We start from the raw sequence: 27,069 nt of genomic DNA, 5'->3' as shown, positions 1-27,069 counted from the left end.
TGGCTTCTGCTGGCTTGCAATATTATATCCTTCCCTGCTGAGCTTGAAGCCTCAGGAAATTAGCTGGTGCCATTATTTTATGGTGACGATGGGTGTCCGCGATACCCCCCGTGTTTCATGAAAAAGACAGCCTGCAAACCGAGGGTGTCTGCAGGACCTGGGGTGCCAACTTGCAGTGCCATGCAGTGCCCAGAGACTGTTTGTTTCATCTGCCTGTTCATTATTTAAGGCAGTCTTCTCAAAGCTGACTCCCTGTGGTCCCGGGGCCAGTTACCATTTCAGGGAGGCTAGTTGCAACTACCAATGAATTTTATTTATTCTGCCATCTGTATAATATTTGTGGCAGGCTGGTTAACAAAAATTTGTGGGCTGGTAAATTTTCAGGCTAATTTAACTGTAAGAGTGATTTGAAGGGGAAAGGTTAGAAGATGGTGACCCTGAGTAAAGCCATTCAAGTTCAAATAAACAGAATAGAAGAGAAACGGGTGTTTTCAGGCCACCCACATTCTCTCTTTTCTGCCTGCTCTCTCCATTGCCCACCCACCTAAACACTAGCCCTCTCAGAGTACACCTCTTCCTACCTGTGTGCTCAGTCTCTTCTCTCGCCTGCCCACGGAGATGTGCTTTCTTTTATGGGCAGGACACCGGGTTGCTCTACAGACTGTGCTTCCCTAACAGGGTCCACTAGTGTAGGAGGAGTGCTAGGGTGGTAAACAGAATGTGGGCTCTGGATGATCTAGGTTCAAAGCCTGGCTCTGCCACTTTCTGGCTGTGTGAACTTGGACAAGTTCCTTGACCCTTTGAAGCCTCCGTTTCCATATTATAAAATGGGATAACCATATTTACCCTGTGTGCATATTGTTAAGGATCTGAGGGTGCAATGTCTGTGTAATCACTTAGCACAGTGCCTGGCCCGTTGTAAAAAGTGGTCTTGCCTACTCTGCGATGTGGGATATTGTTGTTCCCGCTGCCTGAGAGACTCTTGGCCAGCTGGTCCTCCTGGGCGTCTCCTGCTTTTCATTCAAGACTCAGCTCAGACACAACTTCTTGTGAAACCAGCTTAGCTACCCTCCTGCCTGTCCTCTTTCAAGCCATGTCCCTGCTGCTCTTTGCCGCTGCCGTGGCACCTCTGCATGCCTCTGTTGTAATGGGTCCATGCTAGATTGTCATTCTCTGTTGATAAGTCTTCCTCCCACTGGACTCTGAGCTTCTTCGGGGTTGGCAGCTTGCCTTTCTGATCTCTCTTCCTAGTTCAGTGCCCGCACACATAAGTTTTCAATGAAGTTTGCTGGGTGTATGAATGAAGTAAAGAAAAAACTAATTCATTAATTCATGTTTGCCTACAGTATACCTGGTGGATAAAAGCCATGGCTCTATTCTACAGGCCGGTGGCAGCCACCAGGACTAAGGGACAGTGTATGCCATAGTTTCTATCAGTCAAATGCATTTGGCTGTAAAGTAACAAAAGATGCAACTCACAATGGCTTAATAAGAAGAAAATTTATTATGCTCCATAACAAGAAATCCAGAGGTATGCAAGCTCCAGAGTTGGTTAATTTAGTTCTTCAGTAATGTCATAGAAGACCCAGTTTCTTCCAGCTCGTACCCTAGCTATCTTTGTCGGGTTGCACTTTTCCTCACAGTAACTCTCCTCAGAGTGAGAAGTGAGGCACAGCTGTACTAAGCAGATCTAATCCAGATAATATGACAGTGCCTGCTTCTCTCTTTATAAAGGGGAAACCCTCTTTTAGAACCCCCGGACCTACATAGTAGACTTCCGCTCATAGTTTTGGTCAGAACTAAGTCATGGGTCCTTTTAAAAAACCACTTATTAGCACAGGGAAAGAGAATACTATGAACAGCTTAGGGCAAACACGCGGTCATGAATAGGACATGTTGCCAAGCAGATTGAAGTTATGTTAGGAAGGGAGAAGTGCAGGGATACAGTTACGTTGGATAAGCAGCCACACAGCTTGCTGCTGTGTGCATTTATTCATTTATTCATTCAACAGATACTATCTATCATATACCCAGCATTGTGCTGAAGGTTGTGGACAGTAGTGAACAAGAAAGACAAGATCCCTCCCCTGCCAGGCCTTCCCCTAACCCCCTGCCCTTTGAGATGGAGAGGGTGTCCAGGCCTCCCCGCTTCACCCTCTGAGGTGGGGAGGCATCCAGGGCCTCGCATCTCAGCATGGGACTGACAGGCTTGCCCTGACCTCTCACAGGCATGAACACTGCTGTCTGGGCCGTGACACACATGGGCATTTATGTGGGCGCCAAAGTCTTCCTCATCTACGAGGTAAGGCCAAGGTGAGCTCTGTGTATGTGGGGAGCAGGAGCCTCCTGGGGTGCAGGCTGGGGTCTGGGCTGTGTGGGTCACCCTGGGAGCCTTCAGATGACCCTGGTGGAGCTAATGTTCCAGACGTTCCCATAGGGAAAGAGACGGTGGCCATGTAAACAAATAAACAAGATCCTTGTAGAGTGCCGTAACTATCATAAGGAAATCAGCAGAGCAGTGGACAGAGTGTGAACAGGGACTGCACTGGAGGTGGACATGGAAGATCCTTCTGAGAAGGTAACGTTTGATGAAGTAGGGAGCAACAAGTCCAGTGCAGATCAAGAGAGAGGACTCCAAGCAGAGCCAACAGCAAGTGCAAAGGCCCCAAGGCAGGAACGAGGTGGCTATGTGGCCGGAGCAAAGTCTGTGCCTAATGACTGGTCAAAAGTTGCTTCTGGCACCCAGCCTGGCTCCTGCCCCAAGCTGAAAACAGATCACCAGCAACAACTCTAGCTTCCCAAGCCTCTCCTGCCTAGACATGCAGCTCCACCCAGGTCAGAGGCACAGCTGCAGGGACCACAGAACAATGGGCTTAGCTCTGTGAAGACAGGAAAAGCCACCATGGTTTTGACAAAGAACCCAGGAATGGCGTTAAAGACTTCTTTGGGCAGTGTCCAATTTATGTAGCAATTTTGTTGGCCACATCTACGGAGGTATAAAAAGACAGATATAAGGCAAGGATGGAACTACTTTCTTTATGTGTGTTGATATCCCTTCCCCACGCTCCTGTACACCTCATAGCTCCCGCAGCGTGGTGGGTGATCCCAGTGGCTCCTATTTCATCTGGAGGCAGGACAGTGCTGCTGCCACATGTGGCAGCTCTGCCAGGGGCTGAGGAGGCAGAGACTGTAATTCTCAGTTTGGTGTAATAATCCCTACCACTTTTCTGCAGCTGAGTTTCTGGGTGGGCATAAGTTCACTGGCAGCCTGGGTCCCCAATCTTATTCCCCTCCAGGCCTGGTAGCTCTTCTTTCTTGCAGTGAAAACCTCTCCGAGGGTTTTAATGATCCTGCCCAGTTCTGGCCTGCCACACCCATCACAGCCTGGTCAGTCCAGAGATCGCTGAGTCCTCCTGCTTCCTCTGTCAGCAGTGACATCAGGCATCCTCCCTAGGCTTCCTCTGGAAACTGGTCCCTTTTTGTCCCTCTTCCAGGTAGCCTTTTCCCCAGAATGTTGTTACTGGATTCATTTGATATCTTGTTTTCCTTTGAAGCTTTTGTGAAACTTGCGTAGGCTCATGGAGCATCCAAATGAGGCAACATCACCATCAGTCCTCCTTCCCTGGCTCACTGCCTCAGGAAACCAACCTGGTAGGTGTTTCCGAGACTCCCAGTTTCTATGGAAGTCCCTGGGGATTTCTCACTCAAATCTGCAAAGTGCTTAGTCTTCCTGGACTTTTGGCTCCAGGCAGTTTGCTTGGAAGTATTGAAGGAGAGTAGCTCCCTGACCCCCGTGTGATAATATTATAGGGCCTCAGAGCAGGGTTGTTTGGCATTCTAGGGGCTGGGAGATTGGTGAGACACCCCAGATGTCTGCTTGACTTCAGGGTGGCTGATTACAGTAGAGTCCACCACCCTAGACCCGGAACCGCAGCTTCCTCTGACTTGCAACTGTGCTGCTGCCTGGGACAGATTCCTTTCTTCTTAAGGTTGAAATTTCTCTTAAGAAGTCCATATTTGGGTTTTGTCCCTAACCACCCCCCCTCCCCAACTCCCTGTCCGAGCTAGACTGACCATGTCTCCTGACTTTCAGTCTGGGTCTCCATTCACTGTGCCTTCTGCCCTTGTCCCTTTTGAATTTTATAAAAGGTCCTTTACATTCAAGAGCCTCCTCTTTCTGTTCCCCTGCCCACCCTCTACCTTGTAGAACTTCTGATAAGACGCCTAGGCCATAAGTGGCATTCTTGGGCTGTCTTGAGTGTGAAGACACCTTTGTGGCTAGCCTCCTTGAGCATATATGGGGGATCAACACATATTTATTGAATCAGACTGGGGTGTAATTTTCCTTTTTTTGTGTGTGAGATGGAGTTTTGCTACTTTTGCCCAGGCTGGAGTGCGATGGTGCAATCTCAGCTCACCACAACCTCCGCCTCCTGGGTTCAAGCGATTCTACTGCCTCAGCCTCCCGAGTAGCTGGGATTACAGGTGCCTGCCACCACGCCCAGCTAATTTTGTATTTTTAGTAGAGATGGGTTTCTCCATGTTGGTCAGGCTGGTCTCAAACTTCCAACCTCAGGTGATCTGCCCACCTTGGCCTCCCAAAGTGCTGGGATTACAGGTGTGAGCCACCATGCCGGGCCAATTTTCGTTTTTTTAATTCTCCAATAGTATATTAATAGAACTACTGTGAAAATAAAAGTGCGTATTTTCCACGTAAATAATTAGATTAAATCAACTTAGACTGTTATTTTTCCTGCAGGACTTACAGCTTATAATGGGTTAAAAAGCACTGTGACTGTTGGCCGGATGTGGTGGCTCACGCCTGTAATCCCACCATTTTGGGAGGCTGAGGTGGGCGGATCACGAGGTCAGGAGATCGAAACCATCCTGGCTAACACGGTGAAACCCCGTCTCTACTAAAAAAAAATACAAAAAATTAGCCGGGCGTGGTAGTGAGCGCCTGTAGTCCCAGCTACTCAGGAGGCTGAGGCAGGAGAATGGCATGAACCCGGGAGGCGGAGCTTGCAGTGAGCTGAGATCGCGCCACTGCACTCCAGCCTGGGCGACAGAGCAAGACTCTGTCTCAAAAAAAAAAAAAAGCACTGTGACTGTGGCCATTTAACATGAACTTCAGAAAGTGTTCTCCATACCATATTTTGGGAAAAGCTGCATGAAGGTGGATGCATGGAAAATCGAAGGCTTGCCTGATCCCCTACCAGGGAATCCTGGTTCTCTGGGGCAGCCAGAGCTATGACTGGTCTCCAGGACAGGAATGTGCCTGCTCACTGGTGAAAGTGCCTCTCTGTGGCCTCAGGGCCTCTGTGAGGCAGGGCAGAGCTCCTGTCCCTGCATGAGCACACTTGGGGCTTCTGGAGTGGCTGAGACACTTATGCTCCCTGCTTCCTGCTTCCTGGAGCAGAATTTAAGAAAGACTACTGGGCTTTTGCCTCAGGAGACCAGACAAAACAAAACCTGCTTTCAGAGGGGCATTCTTCTGACTTTTCCTTCAAGTGGAATTGCGACTGTAGGTTTGGGTTTGAACACTGAATTTCAATTTTGTACACACACACCAAGAGGCCTCAGGGCAATGGGGGTGTTTGAAATGAACACCAGCCCAAGTCCTCTACCTGCCAAGTGTTCGATTAAGCTGCTTAGGTCTGTTTCCACCATGCTGTCTTTCAAATATTTATGTGGCAGATTATAGGCAAGCTTCAAAGGCAAGGAAATGCAAATCTGTTCTATAAATCATGGAATAACACAGCTGCTGTCTTCCTCAGTGTGACAGCTTACGAATGCCAGCATTTCTGTCTGCAGAAGGGGTGGTGGGAGTGGGCTTCTCGAGTGCAGCCAGGCCTGTGTGCGTGCCAGTGTGTGTGTGTGTGTGTGTGTGTGTGTGTGTGTGTGTGTGTGTTGGGGGTAGGGAAGAGAGTAGGGCATTCTAATAATATTTGCATTTTTGCAAAACAGCAGTTTTTTTGTTTTTTAAATTTCCCAGTAGTTAAGGAGTTAATTTATTTTGCTAATCTTAAAGAACTGTGGAGGGATAAAACCTCACCTGGGATCTGAGGCATCCAGAAAACTAGAGATGAAAATGGCTTTCAGTTTTGGGGAAATATACCTAGAACATGAAGTAAGGGGAGAGAAGTCAACAGCAATAACTTTGGGGATTCCAAAATGAATTTAATTTAGTGTAAATGAATAAAAAGGAAATTGTGCATTGCAAATACTTATGCAAATTAAGTTTTGCCCCCAGGGTCTTAACAATCTGCCAGTGTAGCCCCCAGTGTGCCAAAGATTAGACTTTTGTGGGCTCTTTTCGGCTGTTGCCATGAACACATCGATTTGGTACATTGGTGTTCAGTGACACATTAACATCCATCAAGACCAACACTGGGGTTTATGGTCCTTGCCCAGCAGCTGGTTTTGGCCTGGTGTCATTCTAAGGAAAAACCTGGGAAAGCTGTAGTCAACAGGGTGCAGGGGCCCAAAGGAAGATGGTGTATAAGACAAAATGAGTGGGGATAAGGTTTGCCATGTATTAGTCAGGATTCTGTTGCAAGTGACTCAAACTCACTTAGGCAACAGGGGGAATTTTCTGGGTCACTGAAGGGAACATTGAATAACCAAATCATGGGAAAGGAACGAAAGTAATTGGGCTTGGGAACAGTTGGAACAAAAACTGGAACACTGCTAGGACTGTCTTCCATCACCTGTCTTTACTTTTTCTCTCTACTGGCTCCTAACATGGCTGCATATTAGGACTAGTAGATTTTGTGCCTAACGACTTTTCCTATTGTAAAAACTGTTTTGCACCTGACAACTTTTGTCTCTGTAGAATCCTAGTTTGAATAATCCCAGAGAAGAAATTTACGATTGGTTGAGCTGGGATCAGGTGTCCATGCCTGAACCAATCAACTGTAGGAAGAGGACAGAGAGTCACATAAAAACATGGCAGCTCTTATGGTAGTCGTATTGATGATGGGAGGCTTTCCTAAAAAAAAAAAAAAAGGAGTGGGGAAGCTTTGGAAAGACAGTCCAGTAAACATCTACTACATTCTAGAGAGTGCTGGAAAAAAGACCAAAGAAGGCAAAGAAAGGGGGCCAGGAAAGATGGTGTGATGAATGAGTTGCATGTTGGAATTCATTGATTGACTCCTTGAAATTCAGTATTCCGTAGGATTCCTTAATGACGCTAAATGCTCCTGGTTCTTCTATTTTTCTGATAGCTCTTATTCTGTCTCCTTGATTGTTCTAGATCCTTCTCTTCTCTGCACTGAGAATCTCCTCAAGATTACAGGCCCTTAGTTATGTATCTTTCCTCTAGAGAAGACAAATAGCTTCTTTCCAACTGCATAAACAGTATTCCCTGTCAGGACCCTTCTCTTACCTTCCAGAAGAAATCTACACTTGGATTTCCTTTAGTCACATTTAATGCTTTTCTAAAAAGGTGTGGTTCCTGAACCAGTCACATCAGAATCACCTGGAAGCTGATTGGAAATGCAGAATCTTGGGCCTTGTCCCAAAACTGCTGAATCAGAATCTGCATTCTAATAAGATGACCAGGTACTTTGTAAATCCATTAGTTTGGAAAGCACCACTTTAAGCAATTAGAAATGGAATTCATAATCAATCTGCTCTCAATGGCGAAATAAATGTTTTTTCACAATTTTCCTACCAGGTCAATGGCAACCCTGTCTAAAAACCCAGATTCACAACAACTCTCAAAATTACTTTTCCAATACTTTCTTGTCTTCATTACCTATGTCCAATCTATCACCAATTTGAACCTATTAATTCCACTGTCCAATTGGTCTGTTTTTCCTAACCATGCCTTCCTCACTTTCTGCAGGCTCTGATAGATGCATTTGCCAGTCAGCCTCCTCATTTAAAAAATGTGTCAAATAATGCTTGTAATGTCTCATATACATATTTACATACAATACAAATTTAATGTGTAATTATCTTCATCCTGGTAGGACTGGTTTTCCACTATGGCTTTGTACACAATTGTAAGGGATATTGCAAATAACATATTATTAACCATAAAGTGCCAAAATCTATGAACAATTTTGGTTTTAAATAAATTAGAAGGGATTAAATATTATTTCTAAAATTATTTTCCCTTATCTGCACTTTAATATGCTATAATGAGTAACAGAGAAATTGGTGAAATACCTGGCAGGCCGGGAATTATAGATAGGAGTGTCTTACATATAAGCATCGTGTATCACAGAGGTCAGCAAACTCTTTCTGTGAAAGGCCAGATAGGATTTTAGGCCTTCTGGGCCATATGGTTCCTGTTACAACTACTCAACTCTACCATCATAATAAGGAAACAGCCAGAGTCAATACTTCTTGATTACTGTAGCTTTAAAGTAAGTCTTGAAATCAAATTAAATCCTTCAGTTTTGAACTTCTTTTTCAAAATTGTTTTGGCTAACATAGGCTATTTTCATTTCTTACAAATTTTAGGTTCAGTATAACAATTGCTTAAAGAAAAAATGCCTGCTGGGATTTTGATTGGGGTTGCATATAATCTATATATCAATGTGTGAGAATGGACAGCATAACAATATTGAGTTTTCCAATTCACAAACAGGTATGTGTCTCCATTTTTTAAATGTCTTTAATTTCTTTCAGTAGTTTTTTTGTAGTTTTTAGCATAGGTCCTATACATGCTTAGTTAAATTAATTCCAAAATATTATCTATTTCTGATGCTATTGTAAATGATGTTTTACATTTTAATGTCTCACTTATTTGTTGCTTGTATACAGAAATACAATTGATTTTTTATGTTTGACTTTGTATTCTACAACCTTACTAAATTCACTTATTAATGTAGTAGCCATTCAGGGTAGACTTGTTAGTATTTTCTAGATAGAAAATTATGTACATGGCTGGGCATGGTGGCTCATGCCTATAATCTTAGCACTTTGGGAGGCTGAGGTGGGAGGATTGCTTGAGGCCACGAGTTTGAGACCAACCTGGGCAACACAGCAAGACCTCATCTCTATTAACTAAAAGAAGAAAAGAAAAAAGAAACGAAAAGAAAATTGTGTACTATGTGAATAAAAAAAGTTTAACTTCTGTTTTTCTAATCTGTAAGATTTTTTTTTTTTTTTGGTCTTATTTTACTGGTGGGACACCAATATAATGTTGAATAGAAGAGAAAAAACATTCTCCCCTGGATCTCAATATTAATGGGAAAATGTTGAGTCTTTCAATATTAATTTACAGTATTTGCTTAGGTTTCTCATTGATTCCTTTATTAGGTTAAGATGGTTGTCTTTTATTCCTAGTTTACTGAGTTTTAAAAATCACAACAAGGCACTGAATTTCATCAGATGATTTTTCTGCGTTGTTGTTAATGATCATAGGATTTTTCTTTTTTATTCTATTAATGTGATGAATGACAATGATTGATTTTCAAATGTTAAATAAAGCTTGCAGGCCTGGAATAAACTCCATTCAGTCATGATGTATTATCATTTTAATTGTATTTCTGGATTCTAGTTGCTAATAGTTTGTTAAGAATTTTTTATCTATGCTATGTTCATAAGGAATTAGACTATAACTTTCTTTCAATGTCTTTGTCTGGTTTTGTTATTAGAATAATGGTGACTTCATAAAATGAGTTGGGAAGTATTTCTTCCCCCTCTATTTTCTGAAAGATTTTGCTTAAGATTGGTATTATTTCCTTTTTAAATGTTTGATAGAATTCATTATTTAATCTATCTAGGCCTGGAGTCCACTTTGTCAGAAGATTTTAAGTTATAAATCCAATTTATTTAGGCTTAACATAGAATTGTTGAAATTTTCTATTTCTTCTAGTGTCAATTTGAGTTATTCATGTTTTCAAAGGAATTATCCATTTCAACTAAACTTTTTAATTGGTTGGCATAAGTGGTTCATAATATCCCCTTTTTATTTTTTAATGTCTATAAGACTTATAATGCTGTCCCTTCGTTTATTATTAATATTTATTTTTGTGTTTTTGCTTTTTCTTTCTTTATCTGTCTTGCTAGTATCCATTTTTTATTTTTAGGGGTTGTTTTCTCTTTAATGGAAAACAAAGCTTATTTTGAGGATTTTTTTCATTCATCAAACATTTGCTTGGAATTGATGACTGGCATAGTGTTGGGAGTTTGGTTGGGGAGGGACTACAAAAAGCAGAAGATAGTTTTTACTTTCTTGTTTTAAATTTTGTTCTATCAACTACTGAGAGAGGGTTATTAAAAATCTCAAACTATACTTTTGTATTTGTGTGTTTTTTCTTTCAGCTCTGTCAGTTTTTTCTTTGTGTATGTTCAAACTTTGTTATTAGGTGCTCATACATTGAATATTGTAAGTATTCTTGAGCAATTGACCCTTTTTTATGATGAAATATTTCCCTTTAATCTGCAAATATTTCTCTTTTTTTTCTTTTTTTTTTTTTTGAGATGGAGTCTCGCTTTGTCGCCCAGACTGGAGTGCAGTGGCACGATCTCGGCTCACTGCAAGCTCTGCCTCCTGGGTTCACGCCATTCTCCTGCCTCAGCCTCCTGAGTAGCTGGGACTACAGGCACCCACCACCACGCCTGGCTAATTTTTTGTATTTTTAGTAGAGATGGGGTTTCACCGTGTTAGCCAGGATGGTCTCCATCTCCTGACCTCCTGATCTGCCTGCCTCGGCCTCCTAAAGTGCTGGGATTACAGGCGTGAGCCACCGTGCCCAGCCTGGAAATATTTCTTATCGTGCAGTCTACTTTTTCTGATTTCAAAGTGGCCACTCTAGCTTTATAATTAATATTTGCCTGGTATATCTTCTGTTCTTTAACTTTTACCTGTATGTATCTTTGTATTAAAAAACTAAGCCTTGTAGAAAACATATAGTTGGATGTTGCTTTTCTACCAAGTATAATAGTATCTCTTAATAGATGATTTTGGTCCTACTATACTTTTCTACCAAGTATAATAGTACCTCTTAATAGATGATTTTGGTCCAGTTTTACCTAATACAATTATTGATATGGCTGTGTTAAATCAGTTAACTATTGATTTATTGGTTTCATTTTTTCTTTGTTTTGTTTTCCTTTCTCCCTTCTTTTGAATTAAAAAATTTATTTTTTCATTTTATTTTCACTATTGTCTTATTAGCTATAACTTTTTTAATAGTTTGCTCTAGGGTTTATATAATGTGTCTTTTATTAATTTTTTTCTTCTATAATGTAGAATCTGCTTTTAAATCTGCCTAGTGGGCTTTTTTAGATATTGGGGTATTTTTTAGCTTTAGATGGCTGATTTGTTTCTTTTTCTTTTTCTTTTTTTTTTTTTTGAGATGGAGTTTCACTCTTGTTGCCCAGGCTGGAGTGCAATGGCATGCTCTCAGCTCACTGCAACCTCTGCCTCCCATGTTCAAGCGATTCTCCTGCCTCAGCCTCCCAAGTAGCTGGGATTACAGGGGCCTGCCACCACACCCAGCTAATTTTTTCTATTTTTAGTAGAGACAGGTTTTACCATGTTGGCCAGGCTGGTCTTGAACGCCTGATCGCAGGTGATCCACCTGCCTCGGCCGTCCAAAGTTCTGGGATTACAGGCGTGAGCCACCATGCCTGGCCTGTTTCTTTTAATGATTTCCATTTACTTATTTATTATGTTCCTGTTTTCCCTTAATTGCTTGAACAAATTTATAATCGTTTTAAAGTCCTTGTTTGCTAATTGCATCTTTGTCATTTCTAGATCTGCTTCTATTGTCTGATTTTCCCTTTCATTATGGGTTACACTTCTTGTTCGTGGCATGTCTAATAATTTTGACTGGATACTGGCAATTGTGAATATTCCATTGTTGGCCTAAATTTTCTTGTGTTTCTTTAAAAATTATTGATTTTTGGCCAGGCGCGGTGGCTCACACCTGTAATCCCAGCACTTTGGGAGGCCGAGGTGGGCAGATCACAAGGTCAGGAGATCGAGACCATCCTGGTTAACACGGTGAAACCCCGTCTCTACTAAAAATACAAAAAATTAGCCAGGCGAGGTGGCGGGTGCCTGTAGTCCCAGCTACTCGGGAGGCTGAGGCAGGAGAATGGCGTGAACCTCAGGGGGCGGAGCCTGCAGTGAGCCGAGATCGTGCCACTGCACTCCAGCCTGGGCGGCAGCAAGACACCATTTCAAAAAAAAAAAAAAAAATTATTGATTTTTGTTCTTGCAATAAATTAATTTCAGATCAGCTTTATCCCTTTGAGGCTTTTTTTAGAAAGAGTCTAGAGTATCCTTTGCTCTAGGACTAGTTTAGCCCTACTAGTAAGACATACTCTTTCTGGTATTTCACCTGAATGCATCAAGCACCCAATGAGGTCTTTCCATTCTGGCTGGCCTGAACTTAAATATCTCCCAATCCTGTGGAAGCTCTGGTAGTTGCTCAGTTTATAGTTCCCCATAATTTATCTTTCCTTAATCATTTATTATTTCCCAGGGTTTATGGAGTTTCGCTTTAAACATATACACCTTATTATTTAGCCAAAGACTCAAGAGGATCCTCTGCAGATTTCTGGAACTTATTCTGTGTTGCTCTTTCACTCTGCTACTGTCTCACAAGTTCCATCCAGCTGCCTCAGCCTTCCTGAACTCCAGTCTCTGACTTTTTGAGTCAATGAGACTGCCATACTCTGACTGAATTCCCCTTTCCTGCAACTGGTCCAGAAAATGCATTGAAATAAAAGGCTAGGGCTATGGCAGGGCTCACCTCACTTGTTACTCATCTCTCTGAGATCTCACACCTGAAATGCCTATTGTTCAATAACTGAAAATAACTATCTCAGATATTAATATTTTTGTGTAGTTTTCTAGTTGCTGACACTTGGTGGACTAGATGTGCACTAGTTACTTCGTTCTGACCATAAACAGTCTTATTAAAATTTAATTTTATGCTGTGTTTCATGAACACGCCTTTCCAGTCAATTTTCAGCTGATCCCTATATATAATTTGATGTTCTTCAGTGTATTTAGACCTTTCAGGCCTTCCTCAAATGCATTTTCCCCTTTCTTTCTATGCCTCACTCCTTTCAAAAGCTATTTCAAACTCACCTTTTCCAGAAAACCTCCTGTGATTAAACCATCCACCCTCTTTATTCACCCGCCCTTTGTTGTAATTTGTACTTCGTTTCTACTACATTAAATTGCACTTTTGGCCATGTAGTTTTGTTAAGTTTTTGGCAGTTATTTTATGTGTGACTGTTTTGCTGATGATTATAAGCAGAAGCTTATAAATAGAAAAAGCCTGTCTTCCATTTATTCCCTTTGTTGCAAACCCACCTAATTCAACTGGCTGTTCCCAAGGTAAATATTGGTGACCCTCTATAGTTTGGTGGAGAGGCATTGTGTTATGAAACAAATGAAGCTAAATATCAGAGCTCGCATGTGATGGACCACTTCCAAGGCCCTGGGAGGGTCCCCAGCCATCTGTTTACATGGTAGACAGTTTTATAAATTTTGCAAAGAACAGATTTGAACCACAATGGAATAAGTCACTCTCTCTTTCCATTATGAATTTCTTTCAGCCAGTCTCCCCTTTCAGGTGGTGGGGAGTGATTGTAAGCATTTTGGGGATCTAGTTAAGGAAAGTTGAGTTGGTGATACATTTAGCTGAAGTTTAGTGGGAGGTATTTATGTGGTTTGCAGACATTTCCATGTGTAGTTAACTTATTCCTAGCTGTCCTGCGCAGGAATATTCTTACCACCAACGGGGCAAACTTACCAAGTGATATAACAGGAAGATGCAGAACCAGAGCACCTATGAACATGAACCTATGCTATGGCACCCAGCACTGGATCCTTACAGGAAGCGGGGAAGAAACAAGGTTTTAATTGTGCAAAGCCAGAAACTAATCTCTGGAACTGTATTTCTATTGAGACATAAACAATTCTAAGTGGAGGATTCTGTTCTCATCCATTTCTAATAAAGGACATTCTGTCAGGAGTGTGCTGTATATGCACTGTATACAATTACAAACACTCCATGATGTTTTCTTTTGTGAAGATATTATGCAAAACTAAATTCATCAGAATTTGTCTGTTTATAGTGCACAACCTTGTGGAAGAACTACAAAGAGTGAACTTGTCTATTGAAGTTCCATGTTTTATGAATCTTAAAAATTAACATGGAAAAAATTTTGATCAACCAAGTTAGAGGAAGCACCAAATTATTTTATTCTCTCTATAGAAAGTATTACAACATGCTGGTGACATGAAGAGGCCATGAAAGAGGAAGCAGCAACAAACATAAGAAAATATATTACACAGCCATATCAACCATTAATTAATAGAAATACTGTGTTATTTGGGGGATTTTTGTGGTATTTGTAAACTTTTTAAAATTTGAAGTCATCGGCCAGGCACAGTGGCTCATGCCTGTAATCCCAGCACTTTGGGAGGGCAAGGCGGGTGGATCACCTGAGGTCAGGAGTTCAAGACCAGCTGCCAACATGGTGAAACCCCATCTCTACTAAAAATACAAAAATTACCCAGGCATGGTGGTGCATGCCTGTAATCCCAGCTACTTGGGAGGCTGAGGCAGGAGAATCTCTTGAACCCTGGAGGTGGAGGTTGCAGCGAGCTGAGATAACGCCACTGCACTACAGCCTGGGCAACAGAGAGAGACTCCATCTCAAAAAAAAAAAAATTTTGATGTCATTTTTTCTCATTCTGTCTAAACATTCATTTTCATAGATAATTTTGTATTTATAATTTTTAATACTTCTTTTTCAGAGAAGACCCTGAAGGTATGTAAGTCTCAGGCCCCACCAAAGTTGGATCCAACCTTGAGCAGGTGAGGATATTGGCACTTCCCCTTCTTAACCTTGTTATCGGGTGATATATTTTGGCTGTGTCCCCACCCAAATCTCACCTTGAATTGCAGCTCCCATAATTCCCACATGTTGTAGGAGGGACCTGGGGGGAGATAATTGAATCATGGGGGTGATTTCCCCCATACTGTTCTCATGGTGGTAAATAAGTCCCACAAGATCTGATGATTTTATAAGGGGTTTCTCCTTTCACTTGGCTCTCATTTTCTCTGTTGTCTGCTGCTTTGGTAAATATTAGCTGACCATCCCTGGAGTATGCATTCCCAATTACAGCAGGTTATCATCCCTTGGGTGCAGATTACATCTAAATAACATATACAAGCAAATCACACTGCCAGTGCTGAAGCGTTTCAAAGTAAATTCAGACATAAACAAAGTAAACAGAGAATATAACTTACCTATCTCTTCTGTTACAGTTGCTTTTTCATTGAGTCCTGTGGAGCTCAGGTTCCTGAGGAGGGTAGCAGAAGGGAAACTTCAATTACAGTATAACTGGTCTGATCTGTTCTACATATTCAAGTTCATGCTATTTTCTTTGTGATAAATAAAGAGTGTTCTGCTGCATCTGAAATTCTGAAAACCATTGCTCTAGCGCTAACCACCTGTCTCTATAACAGGTATCCACTCACAGTTATAATGAAAGCCCAAAGATGGGCTTGAGTTAGCTTATGTCAATGAAAATGTTGCTAGAGACTTGGTCTAGATTTGCTGAGCGGCATGTGAAAACTACAGTGTAATCTGAGCCTCCTCTCCCTCTCTCTTTTCACCATCATTGTTGTCAATATATATTCCTTCCACATTTTACCCACAGAAAACTTTGTGTACTGGGGTCACATTCTCATAACCAAGTTGTCAAACAGAAAGACTTCTGGAAAAGAAGACTTCTCCTAAGTTGGGTAAGAGCACTTAGAGGGAAAGAGAGGAGAGATGGTCAGAGCCAGGATGTATTTAATCTTGATCTGCAGTGGACATTTATCATCTGCCAAGACCCCTTCTTTCTGGCACTGACATCCTTTCACTTAGGAACATCCCCTCAATGATGAGGCTCTGTAAGGGCTTCTCTCATTTTCCCTCGGACTGTAAGATGACCTAATATTCCAATATATTAACCAAGTGCTTTTTTTTTTTTTTTTTCTGAAATGGAGTTTTGCTCTTGTTGCCCAGGCTGGAGTGCAATGGTGCAATCTCAGCTCACTGCAACCTCCGCCTCCCAGGTTCAAGCAATTCTCCTGCCTCAGCCTCCCGAGTAGCTGGGATTACAGGCATGTGTCATCACGTCTGGCTAATTTTGTATTTTTAGTAGAGATGGGGTTTCTCCATTTTGGTCAGGCTGGTCTTGAACTCCCCACCTCAGGTGATCCACCCGCCTTGCCCTCCCAAAGTGCTGGGATTGCAGGTGTGAGCCACCGGGCTTGGCCTAACCAGGTGCTTTCAAAGGTGTTTTGAACCAAGAAGCAAGTCCTGCCTTGTTGGTCGCAAAGCTGGGAACATGTGAGATGGGAATTGCTGGCGTCCATGCCTCCAGCCTGAGAGGAAAGCCAGCCAGAGAGCATAGAGCTGCCTGCAGCAAGCAGGAAAAGAGGGTGAGGACAGTGTGTCCCGAGAGCCTCCAGCTCCTGGTTCTAGTGGCCACTGATGTCCAACCCTGTTTCTGCCCTTCTTGTTTTGGTTACAGGAGCCCACGAATCCTCTCTATCATTGGCGCTTATTGGAATTGAATTTCTTTCATTTTTTTAAAACCAAGAATGTACGAAACAATGCACTGGCTATAGCAGCAAAATTATAGAGCCTGATAAAAGAAAAGAAATAGAAACCACAAGAAGAATGGAGGAAATCTCCAGTAATTCACAGGAAATAAAATAACCAGGGAGAATAAAACTTTGCAGTCTTGGATGTCTGCACCCCAGGTGACAGAGTATAGGTACTGATCCAAGTGACCTTGAGATCATAGCTCAGGAAAGCCTTTGTGACTGTACCGGTTCTCTGAGCCCAGGCAGGTGGGATGGCAGCAATGGAAGAGCATTCCTTTCTCAAAAGACAGAGCTAGGAGGGAGTGGAGTGGAGTGCAGGAGACCATGATGAGAGCTCCTGCATGAAAACCCACAAACCATGAGTAGAGAGAGTAACGGAGAAGGTAAGGAGAGAGAGGGAAGGGGGACTGTGGCCTGCACATGAGGTTGTGCAGCCAGATGTAAGGCCTGGAAGCCACGCTCCTGCGAATCACAGTCCACATGCTAGGTTGGGGCAGAGAGCCACAGCAGCTCACTGGCAGGGAGAATCAGGGCCTGGAGGCATAGAAAGCCAAGAGCCAGGCAGCAGCAACTGGCTGACCCTGGTAGGCAGTTCCAGGAGTGGGCACATCTGGGCGCAGGGACTGGAAGCAAAATGGATTGACTCAAGAGTAGACAAATATGGGTTCAAGGTCAATCAGAGCAGAAACCAAGTGACACAGGTGAGTCAAATCTAGAAAGAGAGTTGTAAAAGTGGGCAGACACAGGTAGAGGAGGACCTAGGAACAGAGGCTAGAAACCAGAAGGGGTCTGCTGGGGTGGATAGACGGAGGGGCAGGAGCCAGCAGACACAAAGTTGCACATGGAATTTCACCAGATGGCTGTCTGCTGCTGAGCTGTGGCTTTTCTTCCTGCTTGTCCACAAGCGGGTGGCTCTGCCCTCAGGGCTCAAAGGCATGAGCAGGCCCTCTGATGACACATTTGACAACGCTGGCATGGAGGCAAGATCGAGTGGGGATAGCTGGGAATCTTCTTCTAGACCCTGGGTGTCTGATAAATTCTCCTCATGCTGACAATTTCATCTTTCATAGTTTAAAGAAAGAAATGAGAGGGACTGGTACCCTGTACCTAAGTGCTCTGCAGAAGTGGAAGTGATAGGGACCCTGAGAGGAGCCAGCTTTTGCAAAGTTGGCGGTATCCGGGGCTCAGGCAGAACCCATTCGGAAAGCAGAGTTCAGAAGTGTTCAGAAAAGAGACTTTCAATGAGAAGACAGCTCAAGAGAAAAGGGAGGCTAATTGGGGCTAATTGTATTTTGTTAACAGATGATAGCAAGAAGGCAGAATTCAGGCTGTGTGCGGTGGCTCATGCCTATAATCCCAGAATGTTGGGAGGCTGAGGCAGGTGGATCACCTGAGGTCAGGAGTTCGAGAACAGCCTGGTCAACACAGAGAAATCCTGTCTCTACTAAAAATACAAAAAAATTAGCCAGGCGTGCTGATGCATGCCTGTAGTCCCAGCTACTCAGGAGGCTGAGGCAGGAGAATCGCTTAAACTCAGGAGGAGGAGGTTGCAGTGAGCCGAAATCGCGCCACTGCACTCCAGCCTGGGCAACAGACGAGACTCTGTCTCAAAACACAAAACAAAACAAAACAAAACAAAACAAAACAAAACAAAACAGGCAGAACTCCTCAAATTGTACTTTATATCCCGATTCTCAGTCAAGAAGACCCATCTTCAGACTGGAAAGGGCAGAATTGGTGCTGGTTAGAGGGAACCAAAGCCATATATAATTGCTCTGAGCAGACTTCACACACCCATTAAATACCCCAGCAGAATTTAGCCCTCACAAAGGGTTCCTCAGATATTTCTGAGATTCTCCCTGGGTGCCGGGCTGCAAATGCTTGTTCACCACCCCAAATCATCCCCTGATGCTAATGACACTCAGGATACGGACCCTCTGCAGGGCATAGCTAGCCAGCTCTGCTGCTGCCAGCACCTGGGATGAGGGATGCTGGGCTTCCCTTTGCCTTCCATCCTAAACACAGGACACAGCATTCCCTGAGTCCCCAGAGCACATTCCTCTCTCTAATACACAAGCTGCACAAGCGCAGGAATTTTTGCACCCCACCCACACCCCCATTTATGTAACCCCAAGGTCTAGAACAGTTTTTGGTAGGCAGTAGGAGCTCAGTAAATCTCTGACTCTGAACAAGTATATAATAAACATTCAAAAGTGAAAGAAAGGGCTGGGCAAGGTGGCTCATGCCTGTAATCCCAACACTTGGGAGACCAGGGTGACTGGATTGCCCGAGCCTGGGAGTTCGAGACCAGCCTGGGCAACATAGCGAGATGCTGTCTCTATTTTAATTTTTAAAAAGCTAAAGAAAGAAAGAACAAGGCAGATAATAACTAACAACGATTAAAAGATGTTGTGAATTTCAGGATCCTCAGACTCAGATTTAGAAATGCCCAGTGATGAAAATGTACCCACCTTAAGCAGACTGATGGCTTGGCATGCAGAAGATGTCTTTATGGGCAGAAAAAGCTTCACCAGGCTGAAAAAAATAGAAAAATGTGTCCCCTCTTGCCACCCGCAAGGCAGGCAGATACATTAAAAGACGGAGATCCCACTTGGTGGGCAGGTCCTTGTCAAGTAAGCATTTGGTTAGTAGGTGATACCTTTGTGTCAAGAAAAAGGCATGCCTTTCTCCCAGCAAGGGCAGCCCTTGGGTGCACAGCTTGGCCACACTCTGTTGGACAAAGCTGCACTGTCTTCCTACAGGGCTCCTATCCTGTCATGTGGCATGAGCCAGCACAACTGCACACAGTGCAAGTGCCCTCAAATCAGGTCTGCTCTGCCTAGAATCCCAGCCCCACCCCTCCCAAGACCCAGAAAGGGGAAGGGATTCTCAAGCTGCCTCCCTGCACTTATTTCCTGCCCAACATCTGCTCCTCCCTGGTGACCAATGATGGGACATCTATTCCCCCAGGAAACCCAGCCCTCACTCCAGGCCTACGATCTCATCCTGTGGCACCCAGTACAACAGCCCCATCAGAACACAATAGTCTCAAGGGCTCTGGGGTCATTATACTTCAATAATGCCACTTGAAGGGCAGAAACTGTCCATTGAACACACTTAGTTCTCTTTTATAGGCTCCCTTCTAGGGAGCGGTGAATATTCTGCCTGAATGTCCTTTTGTAGGCCTCTGGGCTGGCTGCTCTTGCAAACAATCGCTCTGGCAAGAAACACTCTCCAGTCTGCAAGGATAAGCAAACACTGTAATTCACTACATTCCTACCAAGTTAAGAAATATTTCACTCCTTCCTGGAAAGCAAGAAAATTATAGAGACTTAGCTCAGGCTTGACCATATTCAAAAACATACACAACCAAAACAAAACATTTATCATCCAAACCTAAAATCATCATCCAGAATAATGATGACTTTATAATTGTTCCAAAGAGCACACTGGGCACTTGTTCCAGGCATATGTGTGTAACAAAAATACCCATGAAGCGTGACCCAAGGGCTGACTGTTCAGATGAATTCTGTGATGGTTAATATTAGGTGTCAACTTGATGGGATTGAGGGATGCCTAGATGGCTGGTGAAGCACTTTTTCTGGGTGTGTCTGTGAGAGTGTTTCTGGAGAAGACTGACATGTGAGTCAGTGTACTGGGAGAGGAAGACCCGCCCTCACTGTGGATGGGCACTGTCTGGTCAGCTGCCAGCACGGCAGAACAAAGCAGGCAGAAGAAAGCAGGCAGAAGGGGCATATGCAGCTTGCTGGGGCTTTCTCTTTCTCTCTCCCTTCTAGAGCAGGCTGCCTTTTCTCCTTCTGCCTTTGGGCATCTGACTCCAGGTTCTTGAGCTTTTGGACTCTGGGACTTGTACCAGTGACCTCTGGGGTGCTCTCAGCCCTTCAGTCTCAGACTGGGAGCTGCACTGTCAGCTTTCCTGGTTTTGAGGCTTAGGGCTTGGACTGAGACAAGCTACTGGTTTTTCTCATTCCCCAGCTTGCAAGCCCTATTGTGGGACTTTGCCTTTGCAATTGTGTGAGCCAATTCTCCCTAATAAACTCACATATATATATATACACACACATATACAGTTACTCAGGGTTCTCCAGAGGGGCAGAACCAATAAGATACATGTATATGTATATGTGTATATATACAAATGTATATGTATCCTATACATATGTATAGGATGCATGTATATATATGTGTGTATATATATACACACACATATGTATATGTATCCTATTGGTTCTGTCCCTCTGGAGAACCCCGAGTAATTCACCATCTTCTTTCTGAACAAAAAGTAATGCTGGTTTGAATGGCAGTTTCTTCCAGATTCTACCCATATGGTTCTTAAAGACAATGATAGGGTTCAGGATAAAAAAGTAGTTAAGGGAATGTAAAAGAGCTTCATGCGATTGGAAGTGGTGTCAAGTTTCTTGGCCCAAAAACATTTTACCCTTGGGTGCTAAGAGATCTTGCAAATGTATTGCTCAGTTCTATCAATAATCTTTGTGGGACTGTAGTGAGCAAAACTGGTGCCATAGCACTGGACCCAGGCAAACGTCCTAAGTGCAAGAAATAGAAGTTGAGTTCTGGAGATTACAGAACGGCAAATGACCTAGATTCTGGTCGTATTTATAAATAAATTGTTTAAAGAGAATTTATGAGCACCTACAAAAGGAAGTAGTGATTACCAGTGTAACTAAAATGCAGGTTAGTTGCTCGCTGCATGTGGAGTCCAGTTAACAGGAGCAAGGTCTGATACAAAAAAAAAGCGAATTGATTCCAAAGTTAGCTTGGAGAAGGGGCACAAAGGGTCCTGCCTTAAAATGTGCTGCTTCACTTTGGGAGCAGAAAGCAGGGATTTTTATAAGGTAAGGGAGGAAATGAGCAAGGGCAGGGGGTCTGCCTCCTAGCTTGGTGTTGAGTTGGTGCTTCCTGGGCAGAAGTAAGTTGAAAAAGTGGCCAAGCGGGTGTGCTTTCGATTTGCCCTCCTGGTGGATGAAAGTCCTGAGGCAAGCCTGGGAAGATGGAAGTTCTGAGGCAACCTTTGGAAGTGAAAGTTCCTTGGTGGGTGTGCTTTGGTCTGCAAATTGACTGCCAGCTCTCAAGGAGAGATCTGTCTTGGAGCACACAGTTAGAAAAACTTGCCCTGTAGGGAAACCGGGTGAGGGGGAGGAGAATGGTTATATTTGCATTTCTGAAGGGCTAAGGGGGCCAGGGAGATGAGAAAAGAAGAGAGAGAGAAGAAAAAAAGCAATTAAACCACCTCCAGAAAAACAGGGGTGCTGGGTTACACTAGGAGCTAGTATAGATTCACCCATAACGTTAAAGGCAAAGTAACCACTTTTCCTTTTTGAGAGGACTCTGAGGTAGTGTGTGCGTTTCAAGGGAGAGAACAAGGCTTTCACTCCATTTCTGACTTTTTAAATTAGAGGTTGTACATCCATGGCTCATGGTTTCTTGTGTTTTATTTGGCTCTGCCCAGCATTTATGATACTTTTAATTCAGCTGCTAACATTTAAAAACAGGGAGTGTGGCAAATCCTATTCTTGTCCCCAGTTATCCCTTACCCTCCCTTTGTGGCCTATGGGAGAGGCGTAGGTCCTCTCCCCTCTCCCTCAGGCCTGGACAGGGGGCTTGCTTTGGCTAACAGGGTGTAAGCACAAGTGACCTGTGCCGCCTGGTGAGCAGTGGCTTGAAGAAGCACCATGTGGGTTTGTGGGCCCTCTTCTCCCTCGGCCGCAAAACAGTGTGTTCAGAATGGGTCTGCTTTACAGCTGGATCCTGGAACAAGAAGACATGCAGAGCAGAGCCACAGCTGCTGACAACATGAGCAGAAATGAACTTTTTTTTTTCAATGCTATTGTAAATTGGATTTTTTTTTTTTTTTTCCTGAGCACAGGGGACTTTATTGATGGTACATGACAACGTGGGGCTTCCTAGGCCCCTCCCTCTTCAGGGGATCTGCATGGAAACTGTGTGAGGAAGGGAGATTCTCAGTGTAATGGGGGACTGAGTGCGGTAGAAACTCCCCACCAGTGAGGGCCTCTCTTCCTCTCATGCTGTCACTGGGGCTGGTGGTCTGGGAGTCTTACTCCTTGGAGGCCATGTGGGCCATGAGGTCCACCACCCTGTTGCTGTAGCCAAATTCATTGTCATACCAGGAAATAAGCTTGACAAAGTGGTCGTTGAGGGCAATGCCAGCCCCAGTATCAAAGGTGGAGGAGTGGGTGTCACTGTTGAAGTCGGAGGAGACAGCCTGGTCCTCAGTGTAGCCCAGGATGCCCTTGAGGGGGCCCTCTGATACTGCTTCACCACCTTCTTGATGTCATCATATGTGGCAGGTTTTTCCAGACAGCAGGTCAGGTTCATGACCAACACATTGTCAGTGGGGACTCGGAAGGCCATGCCAGTGAGCTTCTTATTCAGCTCAGGGATGACCTTGCCCACAGGCTTGGCAGTGCCAGTAGAGGCAGGGATGATGTTCTGGAGAGCCCTGCGACTGTCACGACACAGTTTCCCGGAGGGGCCATCCAGTTTTCTGGGTGGCAGTGATGGTGTGGACTGTGGTCATGAGTGCCTCCATGGTACCAAAGTTGTCATGGATGATCTTGGCCTGGGGTGCTAAGCGGTTGATGGCACAGGAAGCATTGCTGACTATCTTGGGGCTGTTGTCCTACTTCTCATGGTTCAAGCCCATCACGAACATGGGGGCATCAGCAGAGGGGGCAGAGATGATGACCCCTTTGGCTCCTCCCTGCAAATGAGCCCCAGCCTTCTCCATGATGGTGAAGATGTCAGTGGACTTCACGACATATTCAGCGCCAGCATCACCCCATTTGATTCTGGTGGAATCTAGCACCTAAAAGATGGTGATGGGATTTCTATTGATGACAAGCTTCCTGTTCTCAGCTTTGACGTTGCCATGGAATTCGCCATGGGTGGAATCATACTGGAATATGTAGACCATGTAGTTGAAGTCATTGAAGTGGTCACTGATGGTGACAATATCCACTTTACCAGAGTTAAAAGCAGCCCTGGTGACCACGCACCCAATACCGCCAAACCCGTTGACTCCAGGCTTCACCTTCACCATGGTGTCTCAGGGATGCAGCTGGCGCTGCATGAGAAGATGCAGCTGTCTGTTGAATGGGAGGAGCAGAGAGCCGGGATTTTCTTAATTGCTTCCCTCCCCCACTGCCCCCCACCGAGGCGGAGTCTTGCTCTCTCGCAAGATCATCCATGACAACTTTGGTACCATGGAGGCACTCATGACCACAGTCCACACCATCACTGCCACCCAGAGCAGTGGGACGATCTTGGCTCACTGCAATCCCTGCCTCCTGGGTTCAAGCAATTCTCCTGCCTCAGCCTCCCGAGTAGCTAGGATTACAAGCACGCACCACCACCATGCCAGGCTAATTTTTGTATTTTTAGTAGAGATGGGGTTTCACCATGTTGCCCAGGTTGGTCTCGAACTCTTAACCTTGTGATCTGCCCACCTTGACCTCTTAAAGTGGTGGGATTACAGGTGTTAGCCACCGCTCCTGGCCCTCTTGATTGCTTTTTAAGAAAATTTGTTGTTAGTGTATAGAAACACTACTGATTTTTGTATGTTGATTTTGTATTTTGAAACTTTGAAAAATTTGTTTATCAGTTCTAACAATCTTTGGCAGAGTCTTTAGGATTTTCTCTATATAAGACCTGATTGCCAGCGAATAGAGGCATTTTCACATCTTCCTTTCCTATTTAGATGCCTTTTGTATCTTTTCCTTGTGTAATTGCTCTGGTTAGAACTTCTAGCACTATGTTGAACAGAAGTGTCAGGAGTGACATCCTTGCCTTATTTCTGAGCTTAGAAGAAAAACTCTCAGCTTTTCACCATTGAGTATGATGTTAGCTGTAGGCTTGTCATATGTGGCCTTTATTGTGCTGAGGTACATTTATTCTGTTGAGAATTTTAATCATGAAAGGATGTTGAATTTTATCAAATTTTTTTTCTGTATTGAGATGATGGTTTTTGCCCTTCATTCTGTTAATATGGTGTATCACATTTATTGATTTGTGTATGCTGAACCATCTTTGCACCCCAGGGGTAAATCTCACTTGATCACGGTGCATGATCATTTTATGTGCTGTTGAATCCAATTTGCTAGTATTTTGTTGACAATTTTTTCGTCTATGTTCATCAGGGATATTGGCCTGTAACTTTCCTTTCTTGTAATGTCCTTGTCTGGCTTTAATACCAGTGTAAAGGCAGGCTTGAGAAATGAATTTGAAAGTATTCCCTCTGCTTCAATTTTTTGGAAGAGTTTGAGAAGAATCAATATTTTTCTTCTTTAAATATTAGGTAGAATTCAGCTATGAAGCCATCCAGTCTTAGGCTGTTCTTTGATGGAGAGCTTTTTATTACTGATTCAATCTCCTTACTAATTATTGATCTATTCAGATTTTCTATTTCTTCATGATTCAGTTTTGGTAGGTTGTATGTGTCTAGAAATTTATGCATTTCATCCAGACTGGATTTCATAAAAATCCAATTTTTTGGCAAATAATTGTTCATAGTCATTTCTTATGATCCTCTGTATTTCTATAGCACCAGAAATACAAGCTAAATAGTTTCTACACAGCAAAGGAACCAGCTAACAGAATAAAGAGGCAACCCATAAACAGGGAGAAAATATTTGCAAACAATTCATCTGTTAAGGAGTTAATATCCAAAACATATAAGGAACTCAAACAATGCAATAACAAGAAAACAATCCAATATTTTAAGTGGGAAAAGGACCTGAATAGAAATTTCTCAACAGAAGACGTACAAATGGCCAACAGCAGGGAAATGCAAATTAAAACCACAGTGAGCTATCACTTCACACCTGTTTCTAACAGGCTATTATAAGAAAGACAAGAGAGAAATGTTGGTGAGGATGTGGAAAAAAAGGAACCCTTGTACACTGACCATGGAAATGTAAATTAGTACAGCCATTATGGAAAACAGTATGGAGCTTTCTCAAAAAACAGAAATTAGAATGAACAGATGACCCAGTAATCCAACTTCCGGGTATATATCTAAAGAAATTGAAATCAGTCTGCTGAAGAGATAGCTGTACTCTCCTTCTCATTGCAGTATCATTCACAATAACCAAGACATGGAATCAATCTAAGTGTCTATCAACCAGTGAATGGATAAAGAATATGTGGTATGCATACACAATATACACAACAGAATACTATTCAGCCTTTGAAAAGAAGGAAATTCTGTCATTTGTGACAACATGGGTGAACCTGGATAATATAATGCTAAATGAAATAAAACAGGCACAGAAAAGCACATACAGCATGATTTCATTTATATGTGGAATCTAAAAAAGTTGAATTTCTAGAAGTAGAGTAGAATGGTGGCTACAAAAGGCTGAGGAGTGCAGTGGGGTGGGGAACAAGTGGTGTTGATCAAAGGGTACAAAGTTTCAATTATACAAGAGGAAGATGTTTTTGAGATGGTCTCAGCATGGCACAGCATGGTGACCATAGTTAGTAATAATATATTATAAACTTCAAAATTGCTGAAAGAGCAGACTTTAAATGTTCTTATTATGAAAGATGATAAGTATGTGAGGTGACAGATATTTTAGTTAGCTTAATATAGTCATTCCACAATATATACATATATCAAAGCATCACATTGAACCCCAGCCCTTCTAAGCTTCTAACTGAAATCTCCATGCCACTCATGTATAATGAGAGCCACAGGGAACCTGTAAAAGCCAGTTATGGGCACCTGTTTCAGACATTTGTTCAAATATTTGACATGATTTACAAAGCTCTGTTTGACTTGGCCTCTGTTCTCAACCTCATTCATACACCCACCTCCTTGTACTTCTCACTCCAGCCACCCTAAACATCTGTAAACTCCTTGAATGCAGAATGTTCTCTCACAGCACAGGAGCTTTGCACAAACCATATGAGAAACAAGGGCTATCTTGAATCTTGACCTTCTCCCAGTTTTTATGACTCATTGTTGGAAGCCAGACCCCTAGAGTTCACCCACTGCTCAGCTCCAAGTATTTTTTACATATCCTGAGAGACCCCACTCCCTCCTTCTCCCGTTCTTGGAATTCTCAACAAATGCTGCATGGCTGGGTGAGCTCAGGGAAAATTATCAAGAGTTCTGCTGCTGTGAAGACACTGCCACATGGAAGCTACCAAACATCGGGGAGCAAACCAAGAGTCTCGGAAGATCTCCTGTTGATATTTGGGTAGCTACAGATACCCATTCCTGACATCTCCCCTGTCTTCCTTGGCCTCTCCTGGGAAGGATGTACCCCAATCAGCTGCATTTCAGCTGATTCTCCTGGAGAATGCCAACCCCAATCAGCTGAAATGCAGCTGCCTTGTCTACACACCCTGAATGTCCCCTCTCTGGCCACCCCTCAGATGCTAAGGCCCTAGACACTTTGTTTAAAACATGATC

General features: G+C 43.4%; 1 long non-coding RNA gene and 1 pseudogene across 2 annotated transcripts; one reads left to right on the top strand and one right to left on the bottom strand.

The window, feature by feature from the left end:
• The first annotated feature begins 2,908 nt into the window (after window positions 1-2,908).
• Window positions 2,909-15,404, top strand: LOC105738402. Its single transcript, XR_004032528.1, has 4 exons — window positions 2,909-2,994; window positions 3,555-3,651; window positions 14,749-14,804; window positions 15,258-15,404. It is a non-coding gene; the product is annotated as an uncharacterized LOC105738402 (long non-coding RNA).
• A 7,285-nt stretch (window positions 15,405-22,689) lies between these two features.
• LOC100598239 lies at window positions 22,690-23,694 on the bottom strand (annotated as a pseudogene). The gene has a single exon (XR_121934.4). The product of XR_121934.4 is annotated as a glyceraldehyde-3-phosphate dehydrogenase pseudogene (transcript).
• Window positions 23,695-27,069: the final 3,375 nt, after the last annotated feature.

The sequence above is a fragment of the Nomascus leucogenys genome, chromosome 12 (genome assembly GCF_006542625.1).
Source record: "Nomascus leucogenys isolate Asia chromosome 12, Asia_NLE_v1, whole genome shotgun sequence".
In the NCBI taxonomy this organism is placed as follows: Eukaryota; Metazoa; Chordata; class Mammalia; order Primates; family Hylobatidae; genus Nomascus; species Nomascus leucogenys.
This window is presented reverse-complemented; position numbering and strand designations above follow the sequence as displayed.